The 25744-nt window shown below is 36.7% G+C and overlaps 1 pseudogene across 1 annotated transcript; it reads left to right on the plus strand.

The window, feature by feature from the left end:
• Positions 1-1925: 1925 nt before the first annotated feature.
• Positions 1926-24881, plus strand: LOC308496868 (coagulation factor XI-like; annotated as a pseudogene). Its single transcript has 10 exons — positions 1926-2103; positions 5163-5268; positions 5905-6053; positions 10584-10723; positions 12638-12747; positions 12852-13018; positions 13107-13212; positions 17786-17947; positions 24567-24667; positions 24809-24881. The product of its transcript is annotated as a coagulation factor XI-like (transcript).
• Positions 24882-25744: the final 863 nt, after the last annotated feature.

Raw genomic sequence — 25744 nt, forward strand, 5'->3', positions numbered from 1 at the left:
TCCAGTTTCCACCTCAGTCTTACTGGTTGCCCTGGTATCCTATTTGATAAAGTAGGAACTGCTGTAGTTAAATTTTAGCTTTTAGCCTAAAGAAAAGAAAAAAAGACAGACAAAAAAAAATTTGTACTGTTTTATTCTGGCTAAGAATAATCCTTCTGTCTATACTGGTAGAAACTGCCAATCCCTCAATCCCTTCTCCATTCAGCTCAATAAACACTACTAAGTCTTAAAGAAAAAAAAAAAGATACAAAGAGTAGTCAATTTCATAAAGATAGAAAGTAGAATGGTGCTTGCCAGGGTTTCGGGAGAGAAGAGATGGGCAGTTAAATGTTTAGTGGGTAGAGACTTTCAGTAGGAAACATGAAAAAAATCTGAAGAGGTACATGTTACTATAATAAAACATAAAAATAATTAAAAAATTAACGCATGCAGAAATAATTGATAAAATTTCATTCATGATAAGATCACTTAGCAAACTGGAAATAAAAGGGAACTTTCCTCATCTGTAAAATAATATCTTAAAGAAAACAAACAAAAATCCAAAACTAAATCTGCAAGAAACCAAATACTTAATGGTGACATACTGAAAACTTCCCCTAGGAGTTGAGAGAAAGACAAGAATTACCACCTTTATTTCCATTAGACATTATACTGGAGTTCCTAGTTGTGTAGTAAGGTATGAAAAAGAAATGAAGATATCTGCAACTGTAGTGTTTTCTTTTTAAATCTGTGATTTATATTACAACAAAGCCACAATAACTGTGAGCACTGATGTGGTTGGTTGCTTACATAAATAGTAGAAGGACACACCACATTTCAACTAGAGGTTAGTGAAAATAAAGATGGAATTTTCCCCCAACCAAGTCCATGAACCACTTCAGTCCTATAAGCTTCTAGTGATAATTTTGATTGCTGTGTACCTATATGCTTCCCCACATATTGATAAGGTATGTTGATTGTTGCTACAATAAATTCTTGAGTTATATTTTATTATGCCCAAAATATTTTTATTTTTGTTATATGTATTTGTGTATATATTACGCATATATTATGTTTTGTTATAAATATATATACACATATATTTAGAAGGGCTATATAATAGTACTTCTCAATGAGAATATACCAAGATTACGAACTACAACCTTTTATTCAGTGACTAAATAATAATGACCCAAAAAGCCACAATCTGGAACATTAGATATCTTGTCCTAAAAACAGAAAGTATTTTTAATTTTATGCAACTTAGCTTTTTTTTTAACTTATATGTGGTTTTAGCTGAAAGAGATTTAATTATTTTCTGAGACTAAAGTTCCTGCTGTGTTTCCCTGAAAATAAAACCAGGTCTTATATTAATTTTTGCTCCAAAAGATGCATTAGGGCTTATGTTCAGGGGACGTCATCCTGAAAAATCATGCTAGGGCTTATTTTCCAGTTAGGTCTTATTTTCGGGGAAACACGATACTAAAATGACCCATTTTAAATAGCGAGTTGATGTAATACATTATCACATCCAGGGCCATTGAACATTAATGATCACGCTGCAGCCTTTGTTTCACACAAACATGGAGTTTGGACAGAGAAAAGCAACAGGCAAAGGGAAAAGCAGGAGACCCATTCTAGACTTGGACAGAATCCTAAATTGCATCTTTTGCCAGTAAAGATCTGAGAGATGATTCAAGTACCACAAAGCACCTACGTCTCTGAGACAATCACTCATAAGCACAATTCCATTAAGGCAAATGTGCCTTTTTGTGATTTTCTTTTCTATCTGAGGCTGCTCATTTAATAAACTAACATGAAAGTGTTGATTGCCCTGATTTTCAAATGCAGGGATATTTCCCGTTAAGTAAATCCACTTTGCTTGCCTTTGTGATATTATTACCTAATGAGATATGTTTCCACTAAACTCCACAATAACACATGTCATGTATTGCATCACAGAATGTGTGACTAAGCTGGTCAAAGACATCTACTTTCAAGGAGGAGGCATTATTACTGTTTTGACACCAAGCGCCAAGCACTGCCAAGTTGTCTGCATCCACCAGCCAAATATGTATTCTTCACTTTTATGGCTGAATTACCATCTGAGGATCCTACCAATTGGTAAATGTTTGCATTTGTACATAGAGAAAAAAAAATAGATTTTACATGACAATTACCTACGGATAAATTTGCATCTACAATTTTAATGTTAACAATTGGAAAAAAAATGTTCTCCTTCAAGTGAAATATTAAATATAAAGATGGTTTGGGGCAGATCAGGGAGGAATAGATACAACTCAGTGAGGGCTTACCTGCCTCCCTTGTGGTCTCAATTGTACTTTTATGCCTCTTAGGCATTTTGCTCTTTGTTTTTCAAATGATTATTGCTATTTAAACTGGTACTTTTCCTCAACTATTTTACTAGCAAAAATTAAATTTTATAAAAGTAATTTGAAAGAGTAGTGCGATGATTCACTGTCACCATCAAGACTTTTTGCGATTTGTGCCTTACCCATCTATATATGTGTACATGTTTAACCTTTTGAAATAATTTGAAAATATCGTAACAGTTTACCCCTAAATATTTCAACATACATTATTATACACAAAAGACATAAAAATTAGCAATAATCTCTTTATATCATCTCAATTGTCTCCCAAATGTAATTTATAGCTATTAACCAGAATCTTATAAAGATTCACAAATTACACTTGGTGGTTTTGTCTCTATAGCCATATTATTAAAGTTTTAGAGCATTCCACCCACCGCTTTTGTTTTTATGTTGATCATAAAAATTCAATATAAAGCCTTGCTGCAGAATTAAGTTATCAACATCCTTGGTTATTAAGGCTGCGTTCATAGATATTTATTTACATAGTATCCTGAACTTATAAAACTTACTATTCTAGAATCTACAACAGGTGCTGGCAAACCTTTTGCTAACAAGGCAGAGAATAAATATTTTAGACTCTATGGATCCAGAGACTAAAATCAAGGATATCATATAAATACTTACATAACCATTTAAAATGTAACCATTTAAAAGTATAGAAACTCTTAGTTCATGGGCTATACGAAAATAGGCAGAGGACTGCATTTGACCAACAGTCCATAGTTTGCCCACTCCTGTTTCCTGTTAGGAAATAGTTTTATATGTCATCTTTAAAATGTAGGGATGTTAGTAGATCAATGGAATAGAATAGAAAACCCAGAAATAAATCCATGCCTAGATGGTCATTTAATCTATGACAATGGAAGCAAGAATTTACATTAGGGTAAAGACAGTCTATTCAATAAATGGTGCTGGGAAAACTAGACAGACACATGCAAAAAAAATGAAGCTGGACCACCGATGAAGCTGTACACCATATACAAGAATAAATTCAAAATTAATTAAAGGCAGAAATGTAAGATGTGGAGCCATAAAACTCCTAGCAGGAAATATAGGAAGAAAATTTGCGGTCATTTCCCTTAGTAATATTTTTACTGATATATCCCTTTGGGCAAGGGAAGTAAGAGAAAAAATAAACATATGGGACTACATCAAACTAAAACGTTTTTTCACAGCAAAGGAAACCATCAATAAAACAAAAAGGCATTCCACTGAATGGGAGAAGGTATTTGTCAATGACACATCTGATAAGAGGTTAATATCCAAAATTTATAAAAAAAAAACTCATTCAACTCAACACCAAAAAAACAAACAACCCAATTAACAAATGGGTAGAAGACATGAAGAGACATTTTTCTAAAGAGGACGTAAGAGGACAAATGGGCAGAAGACATGAAGAGACAGTTTTCTAAAGAGGACATACAGATGGCAAACAGACATATGAAAAAACCTCACTGATCATTAGAGAAATGCAAATAAAAACCATAATGAGATACCACCTCACTCCAGTCAAAATGGCTATCATAAAAAATTAACAAACAAGTGCTGGCAAGGATGTGGAGAAAAGGGATCCCTTGTGCACTGCTGGTGGGAATGCAGATTGGTGCAGCCACTATGGAAATCAGTATGGAGGTATCTCAAACAACTGAAAACGGAACTCCACTCTTAGGTATCTACCCAGAGAAATCCAAAACACTAATTCAAAAAAATTCTTGTACCCCTATGTTTATTACAGTGCTATTCACAATAACCAAGACATGGAAACAATTGAAATGCCCATCAGTAGGCGACTGGATTAAGAAACTGTGGTACATTTATACAATGGAATATTACTCAGCTATAAAAAAGAATGAAATCTTACCATTTGCAACGATGTGGATGGACCTAGAGAACATTATGCTAAGTGAAATAAGTCAGACGGAGAAAGACAAATACCATATGATCTCACTTATATGTGGATCTGAAGAATAGAATAAATGAACAAACTAATCAGAAACAGTCTCAGAGATATAGAGAAAAAACTGAGGGTTGCTAGATGGGAGGGTCGTGGGGATGAGGGAGAAGGTGAGAGGATTAGAAAGCAGTGAGTAACCACAAGATTGCCATGGGGATACGAAAGACAGCTTGGGGAATAAAATCAATAATGTTGTAAAGACTTTGTAGGGTATCAGATGGCATTTGTCTTATCAGGGAGACCACTTCATGGACGGTGTAGGTGCCTGACCACTGCAGTGTACACCTGAAGCTGAAGCTGAATAATACTGACAATGGGGCTGGAAGTGATATAACATTTACACATGATGAGATACTCATTTTTTCTGAGGAAAGAGAAAAAAAAAATTGCAAAACTTTTCCAAAGTAGCCAAACCATTCAGAATTCTCAACAGCAACATTTGAGAGTTCTCATTGCTCTGTATCCTCTCCAGAACTTGTCACTGTCAGCATTTTGGTTTTGTTTTATTTTGTTTTGTTTTAGCTCTTCTAATAGGTGTGTAATAAACTCCCATTTCTGATGAATTGTGCCAAGCATGAAGATCATCATTTAAATCTATCAGCAGAAAAAATTAAATACTATTTCAGATATTAAACAAAATGTAGGGATGTTGGAATGAAAAGCAAACTCACATCTTGCTAAGAAAATATTTGTTTTGGCATAAGATAGAGTTATTTGTTTCCTTGTCATTGACTTTCTGTGTGCTGACTTTTAAGACCCATTATTTTAAAACATGAATTCCCCCCTAGTAATGTTACTTTAAAAAAAAAAAAACACACACAAAAAAAACACAGGTTTACTTGCATCCTAAAAGACAGTGTTACAAATCACTGCCAAGGGTGAATATAACAGGAGCAATTTCTGGATATTCTTTCAAGCAATGCCTACACCAAGTAATTTGTAAGATATTTTATTAAAATTAATAAATGCTTGTTATTTTGATGTATACATGTAGTTACATCTGGTATGGTTTTATGGCTATAAAACAAAACCCTGCTATATGGAAATAAAGTCACCTAAAGAAGTTCTCTCAGTGTAGAGCAAAACCCAGCATACATGTATGCCCCCCACCTCCATTATAGTTTATTAAAATTTCTCTCATAGGACATATATTACATCAGTTCTCATCATTCGTTTTTCTTTCTCTTTCCCAACTTAAAGTTTTATGTGAAAATCCACATTAAAAATATTAATTCAAATCAAAGGAGGCAAGTGTTGAGATAACACTTGTCTTAATAGTGAAATAGACACTTGAATAGGTTAATTAGTGAATCAGTCAATCAGTGGAGCTAAGGAGGTAAGAGAGGCTAGAAAATTGAAACAAGAGTTTAAAAGTCTAATATTGCAATATAAGAAGGGCATCAGCATTCTTTTACTGCTTCCATGTGAGAGCAAGAATTAAGCAAATTAAAATAAAAACAAAGGACTTCTGAGGAAAAGTGGAAGAGTGGGAAGAAGTGACAGTTGTTAGGGTAAAACTATTGGAGTGAATCCTCACGTCTGAAAGATAACCATAATTTCTCCTTTTATTTCCAGCTTCCAAAAAAAAGGTGTATGTCAATCTAGCCATGAAGGGCATGGACTATACTGGCTCTATCACCAAGGATGCTCGGGAGTGCCAAGAGAGAGACACGAATGACACGCACTGTCACCTTTTCACCAACGAGCTGCTTTCCAAGCACAAAGTATTGTTGAGTAAGCCACGGACATTAGATTATGCAACGGAAAGCAAAATGGGGATTCATTTTTTTTTTCATCAACGATGCCAAAATTTATGTTTAACCCCTGAGACATTTCTATAACAAGTGTTTATAGTTTTCTTCACAGAAAGTGCTACATTTTTAATTTGGCAATTTTCAAACAGTTAAAATTGCCCTGACCCTTTTCTAGCCTAAAGGATGCTATAATTTGACCCTGTAAAATAAAAAAGAAATACATACTCATATTTCTCCAAATAAGAGTTCATTACCTAAGACAAAATAACTGAAGCCTATGGAAATATTTTAATCTGTCCCATGCTGGATTTTGAATACTACATGGACAAATCTATTGCATAAGAATATAGAAGAATCTGATTTCTAATGATTAATCTGCGTTCACTTTTTAAAAAATATTTAGGGAAAATGTTAACTTCAGAAATAATTTGAGATGTTTTAGATTTGTACAGTAAACTACAGTTTTCTGAAATCCAATGAAGAAAAGTAAGTACAAATGACTAGTATTTAGATTTTAACATTCAGTTCTCCACATCAAAAAAGGAGAAGAGGAAAGCAAATAAAGCATCAAAGAATTATTTCAAAAACAATGATAGGATAGAGCCAAGATGGCCGAGTAGATAAACACTGTGCTTGCTTCCTTCCATGAACACATTAAAATTACAACTAAATTATACAACAATCAACCTGGAGAACCATCTGAAGTCCAGCTGAACAGAAGTTTTATAACTAATGATATAAAGAAGACATGCCGAGACTGATAGGAGGGGCAGAAACACAGTACGGGCCCCACACCTCATGTAGCAGATGAGAATCAAGGATAGCTCAGCCATTGGGGTTCTCCCAGGAGGAGCAAGGAACTCCAGCCCACACTGACCTCACCAGCCCAGAGAACTGGTGCTGGGAAGAGAAGCCCCAACAACATTTGGCTGTGAAAAACAGTGGGGATTCAAGCCATCTGGGTGGGATGGAAGGCTGCAGGAAACCAGACATCCTCTTAAATGGCCTGCGCACAGACTCACTCACTCACAAGCACTTACCTTGGGCTCCAGCAGAGGAACAGTGACTCAGGGGGTTGTCAGAGGTGAAGGGGGGAGGGCAGACTGAGGTGTGTGGCCTTGAGGCAAGGGATGGAGGACTGTTGCCCTTTTCCCTGTGAGTGGTCCTTCTCCTGTGCAGCCAGCAGGCAGGCGCCATCTTTAATGTATTGAGCCTGCCCGCACACAGCTAAACCTGAATCTGATTGGCCTGTTGAGTTCCACTCTCTTCACCCTATTGATTTACTGGGACCCCTCCCCCAACACCAGAAACACTTTCTCTAAGAGCAGTCAGCCCTGCCTGAATTTCACACTTTCTTGGAAAACTTTTGAAGCCTGCAGGCCCCAGGCAGGCAGTGACTTTTGCTGAGTAGTTCCGGGTTCAGCCCTGGCACTAAATGAGAATTCACATTAACCTGGTGACCACAACTCTTCTCACTCTAATGGTTCTCTGAGGCCCTGCCTCACCCAACTTGCATAGGGCACAAGACTCTATCAGTGGCTGAACCTTAAGGAGCTGAACCTAAAAGGAGCAAGATAAAGGCAACTACTAACTTATAAGGGAGTTCCTCCAAGTTTGTCAGCTGATTTCTCAACAGAAACTTTTCAGGTCAGAAGGGATTGCACAAAATATTCAATGTGATGAAAAGCAAGGATCTACAACCAATACTACTTGAGGCTATCATTTAAAATCGAAGGACAGAGAAAGAGTTTCCCAGACAAGAAAAAACCAAAGGAATTCATCATCACCAAACCAGTACTACAAGGAATATTAGAGGGACCTCTTTAAGAAGGGGAAAAAAATCAAAATTATGAAAAATAAAATGGCACTAGCTTACATATCTATCAATAATCACTTTCAATGTAAATGGATTAAAAGCTCCAATCAAAAGACATAGGAGAGATGAATAGATAAGAAAACGAAACCCTTATGTATCCTTTCTACAAGAGACATTCAGATTGAAAGACACACACGGACAGAAAGTAAAGGGATGGAAAATGATATTTCATAAAAATGGAAACTAGAAAAAAAACTGGGGTAGTAATACTTATAGCAGACAAAATGACTTTAAAACAAAGGCTATAAAAGGAGAACCCAGTAATCTCACTTCAGGGTAATTATCTGAAGAAACCCAAAACACTACTTCAGGGGACATGTACATCCATATGTTCATTGCAGCATTGTTTACAATGACCAACATATGGAGGCAGCCTGGATGTCCGCTGATGGAAGAATGGATAAAGAGGAGGTGGTACATGTATATAATTGAGTATTGCTCAGCCATGGAAGGGAATGGGTTCTTGCCATCTGGTGTGGCATGGATGGATCTGGAGGTTATTACGCTGAATGGAGTGTCAGACAGAGAAAGACAGATGCAAAGTGATTTTTTCTTATATGTAGACTCTAAATAACAAAATAAACAAATAAAACAGAAACAAACTTATAGATACAGGAAACATATTGATGGTTGCCAGATGGGAGGTGGGTTGGGGGTGTGGGTGAAAAAAGAAGGAAGAGATTAAGATGTACAAATTGGTTGTTACACAGTAATCATGGGGATGAAGGGTATAGCATAAAGAATATAGTCAATATTTTTACAACTATGTATGGTGTCAAATGAGTACTAGATTTGTTAGGGTGATAGATGGAAGAGGGTTGGGGGCAGTGTGAAAAAGGTGAAGGGACTAAGAAGTACATATTGTTAGTTACAAAATAGTCATGGGGATATAAAGTAAAGCATAGAGAATTTAGCTAATATGGTAATAACTATGTATAGTGCTAGGTGGGTACAAGTCTAGTCAGGGATCACTTCTTAAATTATGTAAAAGTGAAACCACTATGCTATGCATCTGAAATTAATATAAAATAATGTCGAATGTCAACTGTAACTGATAAATTAAAAAAGGGCGTGAAAGCGGAGGGGAATAAGAGGTCCAAATTTCCAGGTATAAAACAAATAAGTCATGGGAATGTAATGTACAGCATAGGGAATACAGTCAATAATATTGTGATAGCGTGGTACAGTGTCAGGTTGTTGCTGGACTTATCATGGAGATCACTTCTTTAGACATATAAATGTTGAATAAGTATGGTGTACCCCTGAAGCTGATGTAATATTGTATGTTAGCTATATTTTTAATAAAATATTTTTTAAACAACAATGATAAAACAAAACAACGCTGAATTAATAATTAAGCTTTCATGTTTCATTTTCAAGCTTTTTTGACTTTAGTTCCCCTCAAACTACATCTTTTTACATATTCTATGTCTACCACTTAACACAATATAAGCAAGCCAGAAAATTGGAAGTCGATAGGCATTTAAAAAGTTAAAATGCTGAAATTGAGATGGGCTTACACTCCTATTCTTCATGTCACCACTCCTCTCATGTTGTCATTTTACTGATGAAAAAATAAAGTTGACAAATTCACAGGACCACCAGGTCTTGGCAGAGTAGGGACTCAAGTCCACTTGCGTAGCCTCTCAGATCAGTGCTTCCCAGAGTAATTGCTTAGCTATAATGCCAAGGCAGTCTCTAAATGGGAATTTCTCACCAACTTATGGTTTTTCTTACTTGCATTTAGAAGAATAAAACATTTTCTTTCCATTTTTGTTTTCATTTAGTAACATTTGTCTATTGAAGTACACCTAAATGGGGATATCAACCAGAATAATGAAGCTCCATGAAATAATGTCTGGTTTTTCACTTGTGCACTTTCTAATCTAGGTAACTATTATTTTCTTAATGAGGTGGTTTAACCATTAAATAATAGTTACTGATCATATGTATTATGGGCCTAAGTTAAGATACCAATTTATGCTCACTGATGAAGTAGACCCAACTATTGTTTTTACCTTCTTCATGTGAAAATTTTTATTATGTCTTATATAATTAGAGTGTATGTTTGAATTTAAAGTTTAAAATAGTCACTTCAGTTTTCCTAATTAAAATAGTTTTGAAAACTCTTGAGATAAACAAACTTCTAAAAAATTATTATTGACTTTATTTCTTTAGTGTAATTTTAGGTTCACAGCAAAATTGAGGGAAAGGTACAGAGACTTTCTTTGTCCCCCTGCTCCGGCACATGCATAGCATCTCCCACCGGAAAGGTATGTTTGTTACAATTGATTAACATATATTAACACATCATAATCACCCAAAGTCCAGAGTTGACATTAGAGTTCACTCTTGATGTTGTGTATTCTATGCACTGGGACAAATGTATAATGACATGTATCCATCATTATGGGATCATACAGAGTATTTTCACTGCCCTAAAATTTCACTGCCCTAAAATCCTCTGTGCTCCACCTATACATTCCTCACTCAGCCCCTAACCAACTTTTTTCTATGGAATTTACAAATACCATGATTGGGATTTTCCTGATTCTTTTGGTAAGTTGATTTCCTCAACATGGTCTCTTCTGTTGTACAGCTTCCATTAGGGTCATCTTCCTTAGTGCTGTGTTTGCAGACAGTAACACTGACAGTGTCACAGCTCCAGATGCCTTTGTCTGTCGAAGCCTTTGTACTCAACGATCTCAACTGTTTGTTTGTTTTTTACCTTCTTTTCTCAAGAATGGCCAAAAGAATCTGCAAGGTAAGGAGTTAAGATTAAGAATAATGTGTTCTCTTTTTAAAACTGCTGATTGAAATCCATCATGAAAAATTCTGAGCAACTACAAATTGAATCAAAATGTCTGTATAAATAGGTAAAAGTTGCACAGAAGAATTTCTAGCTCTTCTCCCTTTCCATTCTCCAAATACTGACCACAAATCCAGTGTTACCAGGGATTCTTGATTTTCTGTAGTTTAGGGAGGATTAGGGGCAGAGGTGGAGGGAACTTTGAGAATTGTTCCTCTCCTGATGAGTATTAACATGAGAAACCATATTAAGGCATCGGGAATTTCTTTCAATAATTAAAGGGACATTTGCTTGGGTTGTTGTCCTTCATTAACAAGATTCACTAAAAAAAAAAAAATCTTAAGTCTGTTTCAAAATCTAGATTCTATATGTTATCTACATCAAAATTCTCAGAGCCCCTGCCATTTGCTTGAATTGGCTGCTCATTTTGGGAGAGAGGTTTCTCAGAGCAATCCAACTAAGGTAAGCCCTCGAGTTCCTTGTCCATCAAGCAAGCCTGGTTTTCCTTGAGGGAGGATATAATTTCAGAAGTACTAGTTCCAGCACATGAAAATATATCTCTTACTTTCATTTACGCAACAAATTTAATATAATTTATTTGTTGCTTACTACATATCAGGCACTGTTCTAGATATTGGAGGTACCATTAGTGAACTAAGTAGATAAAAACCCTGCCCTACTTAGACCAGAATGGAAGTGATAGAGAAGTAATCAGGTTGGGATATGTTGTCAGCATAGAGCCAATAACATTTGTTGATGGATTGAATGCTGGCTCTGAAAGAGAGGGAAGAGTCAATGATAGCTTCAAGATTTTTGGCCCAAGGAATTGAAAGGATGGAAATGCCAGTGACTGAGATGTGGACAACTCCATGAGGAACAGATTTTAAGAGGGTAGAGATGCCTATTCTGTGTCCAGAGAAAAATGCTGAATTGACCATTGCAAATGAAAGTCTGAAACTAAGAAGAGGGTTTCACCCTCTGGATCTATGTTTGGGTGTTACGAGCTGGTAATTAAAGCCATGAAACTTGTGAGATCATCAAAGGATTGAATACAGTTGGAGAAGAAAGGAGGTTCAAAGATTGAGTCTTGGGGCATTATAAATTTCAGAAATTAGAAAAATGCTTTTGTAATATGTTATTTTCTGTAATCACTGCTCTTTTTTCCTTCCTTTTTAAAAATAAAATTCACAATCAATACCTAAAAGAGGAGTAATACATTTGATCCTCAATACAGGGTGACAGAGGAATATGGATACTACAGGCCAAGAATTGACTTTTTAAATTTAAATTAATTAAAATGAAATGAAACTAAATATTCATTTTCTTTGATGTACTAGCTATGTTTCCAGTGTTCAATAGCCACATAGCTATTATATTGGATGTCATAGACATGGAATATCTCCATCATTGAAGAAAATTCAACTGGACAACAGTGCTCTTGACTTTGATTTTGTGTTCATTAAGAAAAATTATGGTCTTCCAGGAAGATGCTGCCTGGGTGTGGAGTCTGCTATCAATTTCACTTATCCCTGTCTAAGATTGCAGCCGTCTGGATGGGAGATTTCTAGGTAGCATAAAAATCTGTGAATCTTTGAGGTAGGCTGGGAGTGTTAAAAGAAAGAAAATGAAAAAGGAAGATGCTAGGGACACTGACAATAGAGTAAGTTCAGAATATTTTTATGGAGGCAGGTGGTTTAGTTTTGAAAATGTGTCTACAACCTATGAATCCTGGCGTCTGACGGTGATACACGAAGAGTAGTTTCAAAACGAGAAAATCTTTGCTATTAAACATCATGTGCTGTAAGAAGTGTTTTTTCTTTGATATGTTTTATATGACATATTTATATTTCCCTTTATTTTTACTGTTAACAATCTTTGTCTCCTTAAAACATCTAAAAGCAGATTACCATCTACACACACTCAAAAGAACAAAACTCTTTCTGGTTTCAGTCTACAAAACTGCAGGCACAGCGTCCCTGGTAAACAATGAAAGCACTTTCTTCTGATGGAGATTAACAAATCTGAGGAGAGTGATGAGTCTAAGATTTTGTGCCTTGTATCTGATAAGTGATTTGCTGTGCAGTGCTCTATCGTCCTTCATTTGACCATGACACTGATTTCTTGGGAGAAGAACAGGACATCTTTGATATGATATGAAAGGGCATGAAGCCTGCAAAAATCATGTACCAACACCACCCACCGCCAACTTTTTACCTATCCTCCATCTCAAGAATCGTGCAACAGAGGAAAGTAAGGTACAAGAAAGGTTACATGGGTGCTCCTGTCCCACCTCTTTGAGAGGTGCATTACGTTTACACTTTTTGTTTTCAACCTGTAGAGGTAAATGTTACTGAAAACTTCCTTCAAATGGATCTCCAGATAAAATACTTCATGGGAGAGGAAGCATCTCTCGATATACATAAGGTTATGTAAAATGGATAATGGTGAGTTTAATGTCACTTGGAAAAATACATCTGTAGAAGTTATTTTATACTTAATACATCATGAATAAAATAGTCAATAATAGCCACAGAGGGGATAAAATTAGTAAAAAAACAAATGTACAATTCTCTGTTATTTTCACTCCTGTCACCCAGGCTGACCATGGTTCAAAGGTAAATCACGGGCTTTGACTAAACTGCATTGCCTAGTATTAATTGAATATGTGTTTTAATTTGAAATATCTTACAACTGGTATTCGATGACTTAGGGTAAACCAACACTTTTATGTCTGATTTACGTTATCAAAGCCAACTACCTTTCTTATTACCCTTTATAATTGAAATATCAACCAGAATCTTGTGTAATCAAATTATTCATTTTCTTTCTATTAGCCATTACCTGACCTTTAGTTGAAACATAAATAATCACCATATGTTTGAAAACTTATATATCTATTCAAGAAATACTTGAGTAGCTACTTTTCAGGGATCTTCATTCTTTCTGATCCTGTATATCGGCAGATTATGGATATTGGCAAAACTTATGATAAAACCCTATCATTTTGTAACAATGAGTGTGGTAGATAGAAATAAAAAGGTTGTCTAGGTTAAACAAGACATATAATATAAAAATTAGAACAAAAATCAGATCAGCAGTGTTTCTTTTCCAGTGGCCAATTCTGAGAATTGCAGCAAGGGATAGTTTATGGGCAAACAGAATAAAAAAAGGGATGGAATCCCCAACAGGAAAGAACGTAACACGCACACTCCTCCCTAAAATTCCATAACACTTATTATGCCTTCAGTATTTATTGATTTGCATAAAACCACATATTTGTAGACTTTTATTGCTTAATATCTGGGACCTGTGATCGGAATCTTTGGATGGCTCAAGCTTCTTTAAAAAGCTAATCTATACCATCCACACGGTATAGATTAGCTTTTTAAAGAAGATGGTGTGGATGCCTGATCATGGCGTTGTGCACCAGAGGCTAAACATTAATGAATGCCAACTGTAATTTTATGTGTGTGATGTGATGGCTGGGTGTGAGGTCGGAGGGATGTGGGTGGGGGGGGGGTTCACAGTGTGAGGGATGTAGATGGTGGGCGTCTAAGTATTACCTTGTCTTGTACACCTGAAACTAATAAAAAAAATTAAAATTAAAATTAAAAAAAAAGCTAATCTATAAGCCATATCTCATACATTCTCTGTTTTCTTCAAAATAAGTTCACCTAAGACAAGAAAGAGTATTTATAATGACTCTGTTGTCTTAGTTCTACTGAGCTTTAGAAGGGACATTTAGCAAATTTTGTTGCTAGCGATGTTGACATACTTTATAAAATAGGGACTAGCACTTATGCCTTAAATTGCAGAATTCATTCCCTACACTTCTTCGTTCATTATGTTCTTTGCTGTTGAATTTATGGACTTTGGCCTGTAAAGTTCACAGAATATATCAGGTATAGATTAATAGCTGAAGTAGAAAATATAAGATAAGGGAAAATAAAATCTATGTCTTTTTAATGCACCTTCTGAATAAAGAGTAACTAGATAAGTAGGTTTTGCTTTACTCTAGTAGATAAAACAGTATCTTAATAGAAAGGGAATATCTAATAGAAATGTTTATTGTGTCTTATACTGTCAATTATCTACAATATAATTTAACTCTCTGAAGATACAGAACAATTGTCTTCAACAGACACATTTCTTAACACAAAGTTTAATGCTATACATAGATATTTTCCGAATTTTGTTTGAACTGAGAAGCCAAATTGAATGAACATCAAGACCTATGACTCATCCCTACTAAAGTCTTTCTTGAGCTGTTCATACATATTTTGGTTACTGCTTACTTATTAATTTTCCTAAACTTTGCTTTCTATGCCACTTCTCACCTTGCAAATTACAAGGGCTTCCCAGTAATTCCAAAATATAGTCAAAATCTTCAAAGTGGTTCTGTAAAACTAAACTGCACCCTATTCACTCTCAAATAAGAATGCTTCTCAGTGTATCCTCCTGTTTAGGCTTTCACAAACACATCACACTTCCTACCTCAGCCTGCTACCAGCTGGCGTTTCCTTCAAAACTTCTTTTCCTGCCCTCTCATTCTGTTTGGAGTCTGCCTTAGAATTATACACCCATTTTTCTGTTGAGGAAAGAAAGACCTACAGAAGTTGTTTTATGGTTATAAAACTAGTGAATGGACCATCTAGGACTTGGCTTTTGACTAGTGACTCTGCTAACTTAACACTCATCCTTTAGCTAAGGACACGAAGTTCCCTTGAGCCACTTGCTATTCTAAATGTGGTCTGGGCATAACACATTGGCGACACTTGGGAGCTTGCTAGACAGAATTTCAGGCCCTGTTCCAAACTGAATCAGAATCTGTATTTTAAAAGACAACCAGGTGATTCACATGCACATTGAACTATACGAAGTCTGACAACTAAGTTCACGAACTCATCCTAGAAAAACTGCTACATACCTCATTGCTGAATACCACTATGGTCACCTTTGAAGTACTCCCCTTGGGAAACTATGCACTGATGCCAGGGGCTAGTCCACCCTTCAAAGCAATTTTGGAACTCTTTTTCTGGAATGGCCATCAGAGCTGTCATCGTATTATCCTTGATGTTCTGAATGTCATCAAAATGTCTTTCTTTCAATATTTCCTTTATCTTTGGGTAAAGAAAGAAGTCGTTGGAGGCCATATTAGGTGAGTAGGGAGGATGTTCCAATACAGTTATTTGTCTATGGGCTAAAAGCTCCCTCACAGACAGTGTCCTGTGATCTGGTGCATTGTCGTGATGCAAGAGCCATGAATTGTTGGCGAAAAGTTCAGATCATTTTCATCTTTTGCATGCAGCCTTTTCAGCACTTCCAAATGGTAAACTTGGTTAACAGTTTGTCCAGTTGGTACAAATTCATAATGAATAATCCCTCTCATATCAAAAAAAGGTTAGCAACATCGTTTTGATTCTTGATTTGGACTGACAGAATTTTTTTGGTCGTGGAGAATGGCTGACTTCCATTGTGCACTTTGACACTTTGTTTCATGGTTATATTGGTACACCCTTGCTTCATCACCAGTGATAACATGGCCTAAAACATCGTCTTGCCTCTTCAAAAAGTCTTGGCAAACTTCGACTCTCCTTTGCTTTTGTTCATTGGTGAGCTCCTTCACGACCATTTTTGCACACACCTTTCTTATGCCAACATTTTCACTTAAGATTTCCTAACTATCTCTCTATTGATGTTTACTTGGTCTGCTATGCTCCTCACAGTCAGCTGATGATTTTCACACACAATTCAATGAATTTTTGCAATGTTTTGATCAGTTTTGCTTGTTACTGGTTGCCCTGACCTCTCTTCATCAGTAACATGTTCTCTCCCCATAGAAAAACGTCTAACCCATTTGTACACTGCCATTTTCTTCATGGCATTATCCCCATAAACTTGGACTAATATGTTCCTGATTTCACTTCCACTCTTGCCAAGTTTAACAAGAAATTTAATGTTTGTTCATTGCTCTAATTCGAGCTCAGACATTCTCACGACAGCACACAAAAACACGCAACAACAATAATGAACACTACTCAGCAAGATACCATCAAACATTGACACAAATACAGCTGTGAGACACTGATATACCAAGGTTATGAAATCTTACCGAGCTGTTTGTACAGGACTGCCAATGTAAGTGACAAGTTCACAAACCTAATTGGCAGACATAGTAAAAATTGCTGCTCTAAAATAATGATGTCTGTGAGCACCTCATTCCCATTCTGTCTAGGTTATTGGGGCATATTCAGCCATGGCTCTAACCAAGAGGGTGGGTGATAGTGTTTGACATCCCAAGAAGTATAAATAAAATGGAGTATGTTCAGGGCAGCCAAAAATGACAGAAACCCAAGGGTAACTCTGAATCAAAGCCGTTGATCAAGAGTTGATCTAAAGATCCCTAGACTATCAACAAAACCAAAGGGCAGAAGCAGTTCACAAATAGAACAGCAGCCCAGGTTTGGATGTAGGTGGAACAGGAGTGATAGACCAAAGATCAGCCCAAGTAGAAGGGGACAGGGGAGAAATTAGACATAGACTGCAAACTGAGTGGGAGGTGCTCAACTTTATAACAGTAATTCTCAAACTTTAGCAGAGTTGATTAAAATTCAGATTACTGGGTTCTACTGCCAGTTTCTGATTCACTGGGTCTGAGTTAGGGCTCAAGAATTTCCATTTCTAACAAATTCCAAGATGATGCTCTTGGTCTTAGGGGGGGCAACACTTGACAACCTCTGCTTTAAAAGGATCGTCGGGGTTATCATTTGAGGGAAGATAAGACTGCCTTGTAGTACCAGCTGAGGCATTCTTTGGGGCATGTAATTATTAGGTGACTTAGTCATTCAATTTTTGTGTGTATGCTTTGCTTTGCCAACTTGATGATAAAGTTTCTTCAAGGTCATGGTAAATTATTGAACCGAGGGAAGCTCTTCTTCCCTTTGTGCCTGAAGGAGCATAACTACTGATGGAAAATGAAAATTTAGGAAGCTACTCATTGCCATCCTTCTGTTGTAGAGTATACATCCAAAATCAAGCCCAGAATTGTTGGAGGAATGGTATCTATTCAGATTGGCATATAACTTTGCATATCATGTCACCCACCAGAGACATCTATGTGGAGGCTCCATAATTGGAGACCAGCAGATATTAACAGCTGCTCATTTTTTCAATGAGTCAGTACCATTATTATTTTTACTCATTCCCCATGCTCCTCACACACATATTAAATCTATCACTGGTATTTTAGTATTTTTTTAAAATGTAAATTATCCTATTTACTAAATTAAATTTCTATCTGTAATGAAAAAAAGCAAAAAGGAAGAGCCACTCATGGTCTATCAGCATCAGAATAGGTGTAGGAACATGGCTATTTGACTGTGTACTATTCCACTTTCCCATTTAAATGTCCACATATCCCCAGGGGAGTTCTTTCCTATAAAAGTACATCATATTCTGTACATTGTCCTGGGCATTTGGTTCAGAACTAAACTCAAAGAGAATTTCCTGTTCCCTGAATCTAGTTTTCTATTTCTCTCTCTCTTTCTCTCTTGAATGCGTGCGCTCTAAAGAGCATTCATTCATTTCCGTGTGTTTAATATAAAGTAAACGCTAGCCTAGGACTTTCTAGATAAGAGAAATTTGCGACTGAAAAATCTTAGCATGAAATTGCTTCTTTCTACCATTCTTGCATCACGACAATGCACCCGCTCACATGGCTCTGTCTGTGAGGGAGTTTTTAGCCAGTAAACAAATAACTGTATTGGGACACCCTCCCTACTCACCTGATCTGGCTCCCAATGACTTCTTTCTTTACCTGAAGAAAATATTGAAAGGAAGTCATTTTGATGACATTCAGGATATCACGGGTAATACGACAACAGCTCTTATGGCCATTCCAGAAAAAGAGTTCCAAAATTGCACTGAAGGGCGGACTACGCACTGGTGTTGGTGCATGGCTTCCCAAGGGGAGTAACTTTGAAGGAGACCATAGTGATATTCAGCAATGAGATATGTAGCGCTTTTTCTAGGATGAGTTCATGAAATTAATTGTCAGACCTTGTAATTGTGCATGCATGTGTTTGTGTTATGTGCACTACCTAAAGAGGTGTCAATAATTATCTTTCAACCCCCAAGGCAGCTTTCTCACTACACCAGATTACCCCCAGAGAATGTCTGCACACTTCGTAGCCACAAGAATCTTTCAAAGGACACTAAGCTGTGCAGAAGCGGGAATTTCCATATCCTGTGAGAATTTGTGGATAATTTCAGTGCTCTGACATTGTCAAAAGAACAATCAGGGTGTCACTCATGGCCTTGGTCGGGAAGGCACCTTAACAAAGTACGCAGAATACCTTTGTCATTACAAAGTATGGGGTTTTTCTGATTGGTCTTTGCTACCAGCATTTAAAGTAGTTATCCCCATTATAAGAATGGTACAGCAGGAAAGAGAACTCAAAACAAAAATTTCTTCCGCAGAAATACCTATATAATTGAACTAATTGATATTTGACTTGCGGATTGGATGTATTTCTCAGCTCATTACTCCACTTGGTTGAGGGAATGATTAATAAAGATGTTTCAAAATGATATTTACACATCATATATGTTTCTATGTGTTTGCAAAATGGCAGCAATCGAGATAGGACTGTTTTTCAGACTTGAAAGTTCATTTTTCTTTATTGTGATTCTATTTTGTAAATGAGGAATTAAATGAGAATCCGAGATGCGATGGGCAGCCTTTAGCAGTCTGACAATCAGTATATGAGTCTAGCAGTGTATTGATGGCTCTGCTGGAGTTTATAAAGATAGCGTACAGCTAAATTGTAGATTTGGGCGCTCCATTTGCTCACTCTTCTAATTTAGCTGAATTCCAAGCATTATACGTTTCTATCTATGGTTTCCGAGTAGCAGGAGGGAATTAAAATTCACATAAAGAGAGTTACTCAGCTACCTTGGAGGATGAGTATCAAATTCAAAGTTGCTTTAATGTCTAATCAATCTACTATTTTTGATTTTTCTTTTTTTCACCTTGACCAAGTGCTATTGCACTTTGATGAGACCAATAAAAGGTAATTAATATTTGGTGCATGAAATTTGGGGGACTTACAAACTGTTAAGAGGGGAAAGAGACTAGTGATCAGAGCCACAGAAATGAAGCCCAGGGTGTGAAGGGACCTCTCTCAGTTGACACCATGAGTTAGGGGGCAAAAGCTGAGCTGAGAAAACCCAGGTCTCCTAACTACAGGGCTCCGTTCTCCAGGTGCTGATATAAATGTGAAGGAAAGTCGCATAACAGAGAGATGGGAAAGCAGCCCCTTTGCAAGGGCATGTATTTCTCTTTGCTGCTACGTTCATATTAGAAAGAAACAAGATTCTAAGAAAGCACACTTAATATTTAAAGGCCTTTTACATTCAGTTTCTATTCAGTCTGCACGTACAGCATGGACATCAAGGGTGGGTTACAGATCTCAATCTAGATCTGTATGTTCTCTTCCCTATTTCCTCTACACTCCAGCAACTTCTAGTACAGTGGTGGGGAATTGTGATGTTGACATAAATTAGGAGATTCTTGAGCAGATTTTAAAACAATCCTATGGAGAGTATCACCATGATCATTTCATTCTATCTAAAACGAGTTAAAGTGAACACTCCAGAGTGAAGTGAACAAACAGATGTCATAGATATAAAATTCAGTGAGCCCAACTCTTAGTGATTACTATTGTTAATAATAATAGTAATATAATTTTGATTAGCAAGAATAAGAAAAATAATACAATTAATAAGAACATTACAGTGTCTACCTCTTAGGGCGTGCCTGCTGTAAGCTGCACACCGCACCCTGTGCTTTACTCTTTGTCACACCTCATACCGCTCATGACACTTCATACACCTCATTATTACCATGTAAGATAAGGTATTATTACTCCCGGTATAACATCATGTTATTGTTTTTACAGGGGAACAAAAAGTAAAATCAGCTTGTAAATATTTTCGACTCAATTCTCCATTTTCCCACTAGATGGCACTTTTAACCTCTTTTTGCCACGTTTTAAACCATAGCATTCGGACAGAGTGCAGTCAATTTAAATGTATTTAAACAAATTCTGTGTGTATATACTATCAGGAAAACATGAAATCAACTTAAGTGCTTAAATTAAAATTTGCTTGACTTTTCAAATATAATTTGTAAATATCTAGTCCCTAGATAGCACCTTCTCCTTCAAACCACATGCTCTCGAGTCCCTCAGCTTTGGGACTTCTCTTCCCTTTAGTGACTAACTGTCACGTGCCCCCAATGGTAGGTGCACAGTGGATGGTGTGTACCAAGGTACACTCCCCAAACACCTCCAGGACTGCAAAGGGAGCGATTACCTGTGTTCCACTAACCCATCCCGGCTGTCACTTGCCATCTTGTTGAGTCAGCGTGGCTGGGGACTACTTCTTGCCGTATGTTTGTGGTATCCTTTAGTTGTTGCAGCCCTCCCAACCTTTTCACCACTGCCCAACCCTGTAGTCACTCCCTGCCCCCCCTCTATACCTGCCCAGCTGGCCTTGTGAACAGAATTCCCTCTCTCCATTACTCAGGATATTATTAAGATTATGTTGCAATATTTAAAACAAAACAAGCAAAAATCTTTGAATACTGAAGGCTTGGTGGTAACAGAAAAAAATAAAAGAAAAATACGCATTCACTCTACAGAGAGCGGAAGAGAGAGAAAGAGAGAAGTGGATATGGAAAGACTCCATAGTCAAGTTCTTCTGCAGAGGTTTTTCTACTGGCTGTGTGTTTCCCAGGTGCCTAGCATGCAGGGACCAGCTTAAACCCTTTTGTTGTGACATGTCTGATATCCTTTTGACTTTTGACTTTTGACAAAAGGATATCATATCCTTTTGTTCAGATACGGCTGAATTAATATTTCCATCCTCTGACTGTGGATGAAAACTTCCAGAAGGGAAGTTTAAGAAAGCAGATGTGCATTTTTCTATTTTTGTGTTTTTCAAGAATGAATAGCAATAGGAAATTTTTATACATAAAAATAATGTCATTTACATACAAAGCAGCTCAAATTGTTATTATTAAATGCATAAAATAGTCAAAATATCAACTTTTTGTTTTTTACTGGATTTCTGACACATTTTGAAAAAGAAATTTGAAATCAATTAACACAGTGAAAGAGTTAAGCATTCTCCAACTACAGGGCCCACAGGTGTAAAACCAGGTTTGTTGGGGCTGAAGCTTATATTATTTTGTGACTAAGACATAGAAAGCCTCTTAGGGGCAAAACTGATCAGTATCAGGTTTGTCCCTTCATGCGGACAGAGCAAAGGCCTGAAGTTCAAATTTACCCTGACTCGTGGGCAGTGTCTAATAAGTCGGCCAGAAAGCTAGGGCCCTGGAAAAAAAAATTAAATAAATTGGTAGGGGTAAAAACTGGTGGAAACAAAGAGGGATGTTAAGTGCAACTCTTGAAAGGACGATGTGAAATCATTATGGCTTCCATATATGCCCACCAGGGGGTGTAGTTATTCTGTGACCTGAATACCAACTCCAGATTCCAGAGTTTGGAGAAGTTGAGAAATTGCTTTAAGAGTTAAAATGTCATTCTCCTCTCAATCCCATCTTAAATGCAGTTTTCAATTTGTAGCCTTCATGTTTTCAAGTTGCTTGAGTCCAGTCTTAGCTTGAGCACCCTATAACAAAATTATAATTCAACCCTACTATCCAGACGTATTTTGGTATCTTAGGATATCTGAAAAGGTGCAGATACTATATCCATCTTTTTCTGGCTCCACGAAGCCCACTTAAAGACCTCTGCCATACCTGGACATTTCAGGGACTGGCTTGAAATTCCTCTTCAGTGCGGCCATTACACCACTAAAGTAAAATCACCTTCTGTGGAATAAAAAAACAGCCCCCTTCAGAAAGTGAATCCAGATGATACACCTCTGGTAAGAGGTGTCTGTCTGATGGGCAGATTTTATTTAAGTGTCACATAATTTGGTGGATAAATGAAACCTTAGGAAGTCATGTTTTATTCAAAGTAAGCCATTGAACTGTTTATCTAAGGAAGAGAGCATAGTCTCTGTTAGAATCCAGAGCAGATTTGTACACAGAAGTATTATTTTGGAATGAATTTCAATTCAAGAGTTCTTTTTAAACTTACCCCAAGTCATGACTGCTACAAAGCGGAAGACTCAAGATGCAAATATTAAAAATATTCAAAAGTCCCAGAGACAAACTAATGAAATTAACTGTCTTACCCATCATCCAGTTCTTCCAAGAATAATCATTATAATTGATTCTGAGGCTGATAATGGCCATATTTTATTGAAAGTAGGAGATAAGAAAGAAGCTTTTAAAACACAACTGGTAATTATATAAATGAGAAATGTTAAATGGAGAACTTGAGAAAGTTACTGTATTTCAGATATTTTAATTTTTTCTTTGAAAAGCAGAGGATGAATCTAAATATAACTAATTCGTAAAATTTAAAATAAATGTCAAATTCTTTAAAGATTTTTTGTTGATGTTGTAGGTGTAAAAAGCAGTTATCTTTCAGTCACTGGATCAAATCATATAAAATTTCTGTTAAATATTTTGTTATGTGCTGAGATACTGAAAAGCTTTCTCTTCTTAACTAATGGAAGTTGTTGACTTAGGTTCATGCTCAAATTACAAAAAGTAGTTATTTAACAGTCTTTTCAATGTTTAGGAATTTTTAATGGTATCTTATGAATAGGAACAAAATATATGTTTCTTCAAGAACATGTGTAAAATACATCAAAATACAGATATCGGAATAAAAATCACCCATGATCCCAAAGAACTCATAGTGACTTACTTCTTTCCTGTCATTTTTATATTTCTAGAACCTAATAAAGACAGCTCAAATGGGAAACTGCAGAGCAATGTCATTATTTGAATATACCTAGACAGAAAAATGTACCATGGAACACAAGCACACAGAATTCAAATTTGAACTAAAAAATGAGATAAATCATATTAGATGTGAGTGGATCTAAGCTGATTTGATCTCTCAGCAAATCTTGGGTTCTTTTGGTAAATAGTCTCTCATAGTTAGGAAAGTTTAGCCACCATACATGCCCTGCCCCCACTCACTGCCTATACGATGGTATGTGACAGAGAAAGCAAATTTTAGACCAAATTCTGCCAAATATACCACTATTTATTAGCAAGGATATACAAAAACACTTATGCAACCTGCTATCATAGTTTTCTGGTGCCAAGCCCTCAATCCTCAGGCTTCTGACCTAAATAGTTTCCTGAGAGGAGGACATAAAATTCTGATAGAAGGACCCGTCAACTTTGAAGTGGGGTTCAGTAGATACATCCAGGATCAGTGGAGCTCGAGCTCTAGACCTTAAACTCAGCACAGGAGACACAAGTACGGGACTTACAGACTCCTTATGCTCTTCTCATGCAAAGGTAGAAAGGCTTGTGCCAGTGTTTCTAACTAGACCCCAGCCACCCTAAACACCACAATTGTGCTGCGTTGTTAATATCGCTAACTTACAAATGCTCTGATGTAGATTTTGACAGCATCTTTTGAAATACTAAATAACCACCTCTGGATTGCTGATTCTGGAATAGGGTACATCAAATGCTTACTAACAACTCTTCAGTTACTGTTTCGGACAACCTATCGCATGCATACATTACCGTTTATGCTGGTCTCCTCGCTGTCATCTTTTCTTCCCTTCATCTAGTTTCAATCTAGGAGTCAAAGTGATCCTGTTAAAACACAAGTCTAACTATGCCCGTCTTTTTCTCCAGTCGCTCACCATCACACTCAGAGCAAAACCCAACATCCATATAATGGCCAATCGGATCCTACGCAGTACATGCCTGGCACACATACAGAAGAGACTCAACAGGTATTTTTGCATGAATAACCAAATAAAAGAACCAATGAATACAAAAGTATTTTTAATAAATTGATATATTGGCAACATAATAGATTCTTTTGTTATATTTCCAATGAGTTTTTTTAAACATCTTCACTTTAATATTCTTAGTTCTCCTGCTATTACATACATGCAGAATGAAAAAGGGCTCTACTGCCCTAAAGGAGCATCTGAATTAATCTAAAAATAATTTAAATACAGGAAGAACCTTGTTTATTACGAATTTCATTTTTAGCACCAATGTACCCTACAGTGAAACTTCAAAGCATCGTGCTGTCAGATAGTTAGATGTTTATTTTTCATTAGCATTCATATCTAATGCTGTCTTTATGACAGCATCACAATCATTATCTGCTACCTTCACAATCTTTTCTTTCTCTGCATTTTGGAGTAATACTGCCCCACAGATATTTTTAAGAAGTAAAAAAACCATACTAAGTTTTATAGCACTCAAGGCTGCCAAAATTAAGTTGATGCCAGGAATGAGATTTTACTAATTTGAAAGCATCTTTTAAATTTTCTTATTTATTTATTTATTTAGTTTATTTCTATTGATAAGTTAGTTGTTTTCTAAATCTGAAGCTTCCAGTTGTACTCTGCTGTCTCTAGGAGTTCTGGTACATTGCAGAGTATAGGATGTGAAATTTGACCACCAAAGATATGGTAGGCTTCCCCTCCCCACCACCCGAAGAGGTCCATGTCACAATCCTCAGAACCTGTCGCTAGGTTACCTTACATAGCAAAAGGAACTTTGCTGGGTGATTAAGTTAGCCACCTTGGAGTGGTGAGATTATCCTGCATTATCCCAGCGGGCCCAATGTAATCACGCGGATCCTTAGAAGAGGGAGACCAGGAGCATCAGAGTCAGTAATAGACATGACCACAGAAGCAAAAGTTTAGTGTGACACAAGGAAGAACCACCAGCCAAAACACGAGGGTGGCCTCCACAAGCTGAAAAAGCCAAGGAAAGGGATTTCCCCTCGGACCTTCCAGAAGGATCGCAGCCCTGCCAGCCACCTTGACTTCAGTCCAGGGAGACTGAATTTA

The sequence above is a fragment of the Rhinolophus hipposideros genome (genome assembly GCF_964194185.1).
Source record: "Rhinolophus hipposideros genome assembly, chromosome: 4".
Lineage (NCBI taxonomy): Eukaryota > Metazoa > Chordata > Mammalia > Chiroptera > Rhinolophidae > Rhinolophus > Rhinolophus hipposideros.